This window comes from Vicugna pacos, chromosome 19 (assembly GCF_048564905.1).
Source record: "Vicugna pacos chromosome 19, VicPac4, whole genome shotgun sequence".
Lineage (NCBI taxonomy): Eukaryota > Metazoa > Chordata > Mammalia > Artiodactyla > Camelidae > Vicugna > Vicugna pacos.
Genome location: NC_133005.1, coordinates 36,719,258 through 36,726,926, shown reverse-complemented (window position 1 = coordinate 36,726,926; position 7,669 = coordinate 36,719,258).

Below are 7,669 nucleotides of genomic sequence, written 5' to 3'. Positions count from 1 at the left end.
GTTTGAACTGAAAGTCCTGACTAACACATTATGTCAAGAGAGTAGTTTACTAGTATGAGAGCCACTATACTAGAGAGTTTATGGCAGCATTATTCATAGCAGCCTCCAACTAGAAACTGCCCAAATGCCTGATAATAGTTAACTGGCTAATCAACTGTGGTATATTCACACAATGGAATGCTATTCAGCAATTAAAGTGGATGACTTGCAGCCTCACTCATCAATATGATTGAATCTCACAAACATAATGCTGAACAAAAGAAGTCAGACATAACAGAACATACACTGTGATTCTATTTGTATAAAATGAGTGCCAGTGATATTCTTTTTCTTGATCTGAGTGCTTGTTAAATGGGTATATTCAGTTTTAAAAATTCAGTGAGCTGTGCACTTGTGATAGGTGTCTGCTTCTGTATGTATGTTATACTTCAGTTAAAAACAAAACAAAACAGAAAAACCTCAGCAGAAAAACTGAGCAAAAAGAATGGAAGGCCAGTACTGGATAGGTTCAGAGCTCAAATTATGTCATCAGGATTCAACTTCTCTTTGTTGCTTATGCCAACTTCTCTCCATATTCTGGCTTGGTCCCCAGGCTCCACAAGCTGATAAAATGGCTGCCATTGCTCCAGCCTCAGAACCTTTCATATTTATGTCTAGCATGAAAGAGAAAGTTGGCTTCTTCAAAAGCACAAATTTAAGTGTCTGGGAGTTGTCTCATTGGTTCTGACTCATCCACCCAACCTTGAAACAATTACTATTACCAGAGGAATACAGTGTTTTTCTGACTGACCAAGGTTGGTTCACATAACAAGTCTAGAGGCAGAAATGGAGTCAGCAACCCCAGAGAAACCCACAGACTGAAAGCAAGAAGAGAAGGAAATTGGAGCTGTAGCAGAAATGAATGGATGTTAATGGCTAAAAAAGTTCAATAAATGCCTGGTACCTAGACTTCTTCTCTCAGCATTTCTAAAAAATGCCCAGCACCTAGTTTGGTACTTGATATAAATACCTGTTGAATGAGAGAATCACTTCTATCAGTTACTACTCCTCAGGAGCAACCCTGTCATACCCTGTCATACCAGAATGTCATATAGACATTCTACCATAGATGTTCATTGTGGCAGTGTTTGTATTGGACCACCATCCCTTATCCATACTTCTTGACATATATACTTTCATACCTTGACATACATACATACTTTCTTGTCTGGGATGGAAAAGACAGTGTCAGAATTTAGAAAAGGGATATAAATCAGCCTTTTGACTGCAAAGCCATAGTCCTCCATAGAGCCATTGCTGTTGGAGGACTTTTGCTAACTTTTGGTACCAGTTCCTCATATCTTACTTTCTTTTTTCAGAGGAGCTTCGTGGCAGAGGGACAGAGCCTGGGAAAAATCTCATCATAGCAACTGTAAGTGAGGCAGGTAGTCATGGGAACTGTCAGCCACCGCTGCAGGGAGTGTAAATTGGCACACCCACTTTGGAGAACAACTTGGAAATAGTCAGTTAAGCAGCTGTGCATATCCTACTACTCAGCAAATGCACTCTTGTATGTATGTGCTCTGGAGAAGCTCTTGCCCTGATGTGCAGGATACACACAGGAGGGCACTGTTATAGTTACTATCGCTGCATAACAAACCACCCCAGACTTGGTGACGTAAACAGTAAACATTTTATCATGCTCATGGTTTGGAAAGGTCACGGTGGGGACTGCTTGTCTGAGGCTTCAGATGGGAGATCGAGGATGACTGGACAGCTAGGGGCTGGACTGTCTAAAGGTTTGCTCGCTTATCTGTCTGGGGATTGGTGCTGATTGTCAGCTAGGACGTCTGCTGCGGCCTTGACCAGAGCACCTGTGTGTGGCCTCTTCCTGTGGCGTGGACTTCCTCACAGAGTGGTGGCTAATGGCTCCAAAGGTGGGTGTTCCAATCAACAAATCAGAAGTTGCATTTCCTCAGAAGTTTTGCATGGTCATTTCCACTTCTTTTTATTGGCTATAAGTGATTCACAATCCCACCCAGATTCAAAGGAAGGGGAATTAAAGAATGTCCAGAAGAGCATGGGGATGGGAAATCTTTGTAAATGACATTCTGCCATAGATGTTCATTGTGGCAGTGTTTATACTGGACCACCATCCCTTATCCATACCCCTTGGGACCAGATATGTTTGAAATTTAGAAAATATCAGAATTTTGAAAGGTAGTATGGTATATGAATATTTATGAATATATGAATATTTATAGAACACCCCTTGAGAGGAATGGGTCATCCTGTAAGCAAAAATCTAAATATCTCCTCACTGGAACATATGAATATTCATGCCAAGTAATAAAGATTACAGATAGCCTTCTGTCTATTGAGGTCAAGTTTTGCCACTAAAGAAATTCAGGTCAGGTCAGGTCAAGTCTCGCTGCCAAATAAATTATGAGAAAACGTTTAGGTTTTAGATGTTTTAGATTTTGAATTGTGGCTAAGGCTCTATGGACCAGTAACAGAAAAAAATTAGAAACAACCTAAACAGACATCATCAAGAAATGAATAAACTCGGTACATGTTTCATTGTGGCTGTGTCTTATAAAAATAATGTTAGAAAGCAAGTTGCAGAAGAGTATATTTGTGATCAGTTAGGATAAGCCAGACTACGCTATAGTACAACAAACAGCCTCTGTATCTCAGAGGCTTAAAACAAAGTTTTATTTCTTGCTTATGCAAAACGTTCATCACTGGCCTGATGGAGTTGGAGGACTTTTCTCTTCACTCTGGAACTCAGCGAGCGGGGCAGCTGCTCTGTGGAATATTGATGGTCACTGTGGTAGTGAGACAAGAGGGACACATGGGCTCTTAAAGCTACTGGCAGGAAGTGATGTCTGTGATTTCTGCTCTGAGCCTCAGTTTCTCCTGAAAGGGCTGATTAATTACTGCTGGCTGGAGGTTACTGGGGTGAACCTCACAGTCAATGCTCGGTCAGCAGGTGTTCCTGGCACTGGAAGTACTCAATGCCAAGGCTCGTGGGGCCTGGAAAGCAGTTACGGACATGTCAGCGATCTTTATCTGCTCACTGCCTCTGGGACTTTGAACTGAGATAGTCATTGCTCTGTAATGTTATCACACTGCTGGAGATTAGTGTTTATGGATTGTGCAATGGCTTCCTCAGGGCAGGTGCCTGAAACAGTAGAGTTTGAGGAGATGGAGAGGGCATGGTGTTATTTCTAACTTACTTTAGGCTCTGGATCCTTTGTGTGTTTGATTTGGGCAAGCCGGTAATTGAGTGTTGGCAAGTACACAAGGCCCAACTCGTCCTCTTCTGGGATTTCTCCAGGAACCGCCCTTTGTTTAGACCATTCCTCTCCTCTAAAACCTTCAAGGGCTCCCTATGGCCCCCAGGGAAAAGTGTAAGAATAGGACAGATCCCACTGTTTGAGCACCTGCTACATGCCAGACACTTTACAGATAGTATCTCAAATCCTCATGGCAACCTCAGGAAGAAGGAATTCTATGACCCCCATTTTACAGATGTGGAAATGGAGGCTCAGAGAGGTATAATGACTTCCCAAGGTCACAGAGCAAGGGTAAGGAAGAGGCAGGACTGGTTGGTCACAAGATCTTTCTGACTCTGGGGCCCCTACTGACCCACAAGTTTAGGGCCTCCCTGGTCTCATTCTGCTCCTTTTCCTTTTACTTGGAGTGACCAGCTACTCCAGGAAGGCTGGCCTCCTCTCACTGCCCCTGGAGCAAGCATGTCTCAATTCCCTTTCAAGGGCCATCTAGAATCTCACAGGACACCTCCCCAAACTATTGATCACATGAGTCCCACCCTGATTGCATTGTATCATAGTTACTCACTTTCCTGTCCGTCCTTCCCTGGGCTGTTCTTCCTTCCACTTAAGTCACCTCTGCATCTGCCATGCCCAGCTGTGCTCAGTGCACACCTGCTATCTGTTCAGCATTCCTTCAACAATTACTGAGCACCTTCTGGGTGCCGGGCACTGTGCTAGATGAAAGGATACAGCAGAGAATGAAACAAAATCCTTGATCTCATGGAGCTTATGTTCCGATATGGAAGACAGAAAAGGAACAAATAAACACATTCATGTATAATATGATGTCAAGGATGAAAAGCACAATGAAGGAAAATAAACCTGAGTAAGGGAATAGAGAGTTCTGGGGTGAGGAGGAGGAAGATATTTTAGAGAAAAATCTCTTGAAGGAGATAACATATGAACAGAGACCAGAATGCAGTGAGCTTGTTTGACTGAGAGACTGAAGAGTGAATGAGTGAATGAATGAATGAATGCTCGAGTGAGTTGGAAACCTAACTTGGAGATGAAAGGCAGTACGGAGGACAGAATTTGACATCTTCTTTTTCCCCTGCCATCAAAAAAACAAAACAAAACAAAACAAAAACAAAAACAAAAAACCAATCAGTGCCTTGCTCTTTCATGTGGGACATGAATCGAGACCAGTCATCAGTATATAGTCCAGAAGTGGGAAGGCCTCCCTGTTTCTTTTCACGGGGGAATTCTTTGCCCACCTAGGCTAGGGGAGAGGTGGATGGTGAAGGAATCCAACTGTGGAGGACATTTGTTATTTTGAGCCAGTTCTATCTCTCCCATCCCCTTCCTAATTGGAGCCCATTTTGGGTCAACCAGAGGAGCCAGACCCTCTTTTTCCCCTGTCCCAGCTGGGTTAGAGGTACACAAGTCCCTGAGATCCTTCCACCTCACAGCACTCTGAGGAGGTCAGTCTCATGAGTGTCATTTACAGATGTGGAATGATGGAGTGAGGGGTTCCAAAAGATGCATCCAAGACCAGTTGGGGACTATCTTGGCTTTGTTCACAAGGGCAGAGGCACCTTTCCACGGCTTCCAGAGTACCCAAGTACCTACCTCTCTGCCTCCTTGGCAGAGCCACACTTTTCTGCTCTGCTATTCAAAGTGGACTTCCTCAACCCTAGGCGCTCCCTCTCTTCTTCTGAGCCAGCAGCCCACAGATGGTATCGAGGTGTGGTTTTGATTTGCATTCTTCAGAAGACAAATAAACGCAAGCATCTTTCCATGTGCTTATTGGCTAGTAGGATCTCTTCTATGAAATGCCTGTTGAAGTCTTTTTTTTTTCCTTGTGGCTTGTCAGTCTTTATCAATCTTTCTGTGTGTGTGTGTGTGTGTGTGCGCACGTGCGTGTGTTTTAAACAATATTCTGGGTGTGAGTTCTTTATCAGCCGCATATTTCTATTTCTTTTCCTCCTATGCAACCTATTCTTTCCCTTACTAGTGTCTTTGGATGAAGAGAAATTCTTATTTCAATGTAGCACAACTTATCAAAATTTTCCTTTTTGGTTGGTGTTTGTGTCCTATTTTATGAATCTTTGCTTATGCCAAGGGCAGGAAGATGCTCTTCTGTTTTTGTCTAAAAGCTTTTTTGTTTTATTGTTCATATTTAGATTTACAATCCATCTTGGATTGATTTTGTAGATAGTATGAAGTAGGATTGATGAGTCTTTTTTTTTTGGAAATCCAATTGACCTAACACCAATTCAGTTGGACAAAACATTGCATGGTGGTGTACGGTTGTTCACTGTACCATTCTTTCAACTTCCCAATAGGTTTAAAAGTGTTTTAGATATAATGTTGGGGGAGGGGTGATGGAAAAAGAAAGGTAGCGGGACTATTGTAGATAAACAAATACTATAGGTATAATTCCAAATGCAATGTGTGAAGCCTGATTAGATACTGTTTTTTAAAAAAAAAGGTATAAAAGACATACCTTAAACCAAAGGGGAAATTTGAGAATGGACTGGATGTTATAGGACACTATAGTGTGATTATTCATTTTCTTAGGTGTGATAACATTATTGTGGTTATGTAGGAGAATGTTCTTTTTCTTAGGATTTCTGTGGAAGTATTTGAAGCATGAAGTACCAATAAGGCAGCAACTAACTTTTGAATATTTCAGAAAAAATCTATACATATGAATATATAGATAAATCTGGAAAAATAGCAATCTAGGAGAGTGTACACGTGCTCCTGGTACTAGTCTTCCAAATTTTCTGTATGTTTGAAAATATTTTCTAAAGACAGGGGTGGGGAGGTGCCCTTGTGTGGTCCAAACAAAAGTAGTTGCAAATCAGATTATTCCAGCTAGTTTGAGATTTCTGGTCTAGGGCCTCACCTCTGCTATCTCACTCTACATCACATTCCTGTGGGGTAGGCAACACTGGACCCATTTCACAGGTAATAAATAAAAGCTAGAGGGTTAAGTGACTTGCTCAAGGTCACAAAGCCAATTGAGACCAAGCTAGGATTTGAACTCATATCTGTCTGAGTCAAAATTATTTGCTTTTCTTTTTTGTTCTTAAGCCTCTTCTCTCCCATCCGATTTCCCAGGGGGGCTGGTCAGCTGAGAACCCATGTGCATGTACTACTTGAATCCTCACAGCAACCTGATGCAGTTGTTACTAATAATATCCACCATTTTACTGAGAGACAGAGAAGTAAGGTAATTTGCCTAAGGTCACTCAGCTAAGAATGGTACAGACATTTGTCAAGGAACCAGGACAGTCGGGCTCTAGAACCCTCATCTGAAGTCAAAGAAACACTGTAAAAAGTATGAATCACTTTAGGAATCAAAGCAGGATTATTGTTGGTTCTCACAGAATCCCTGCAAAGTCCTTTCTTCTTTTGACTGCTTTGGCATTCCAAGGGGACACTTGCCTCCCCAATTCAGCTGGCAACTTCTTGAAGCTGGTCCTGGTTCTACTGGCCTTTGCCAAGAGTCTCTAGCTACTGCTCACTGCCTTCAGAAGTCTTCTAGCCTGGGGCATTGCTTTGGATATGGTGCTACAGTATACTATAAAGTTGGATACCAGTTTGTCTTCAGGATGGGAATTAGGGGCCAAATGGAATGCTGAGGCACTCATAACCTGGTCAACGGTCTGCCTTGGAAGACAGGTCATTTTTGATTTAAGCCCTGAACTGCATCTCTGTCTAAGAGCCTCAGTTTCCTCATTTGTGTGATAGGAATAATAAGAGTGCATATCTTAGGGCTGTTGGGGTGATTTAATGAGATAAGTAAGTCCCAGTGTCTCTCAAGGGCAAGTCTTCTCACTGATAACTGTAAATGTTATGCTCCTTATGATTCTTTGTCGTGTGGATCCTGCCCAGATCTATGCTCTCATCCCATAGGCTCTCTCTGCCCCACTGGATTTCGTCCATGCTGACCTTGAGTCAACCGGGGTCAAATCAGGCTTTTAAAACTCAGGGCCTTTGCATATCTGCTGTTCACCCTTTTACATCTCAGCTCATGTCACCCCTCAGTGAGGCCTTCCCTGACCATGGTGGTCTGCCTCCCAACATATTCTCTTCTTTTGTTGTGTTCATATCACTTATCAGTACCTGACATTATGAACTGATTTCTTTTTCTCCTCCCATTTGTATGTTAAGTTCAAGAAGACAGAACTTTGTCTGTTTTGTTCTCTGTAGCATCCCCAGCGCCAAGAACGATGTCTGGCATAAATCTGGCTTTCAATAAATGGTGAACTGAATGAATGAATGACTGAACGAACGAACGAACGAATGAATGAAGGTGTATACCGAACCCCCATACCTACAGTCTCTGCTCTTCTGGGTGACCAGCCGCGTCAGATATTGCAAATGGTCCCTTGACTCCCAGG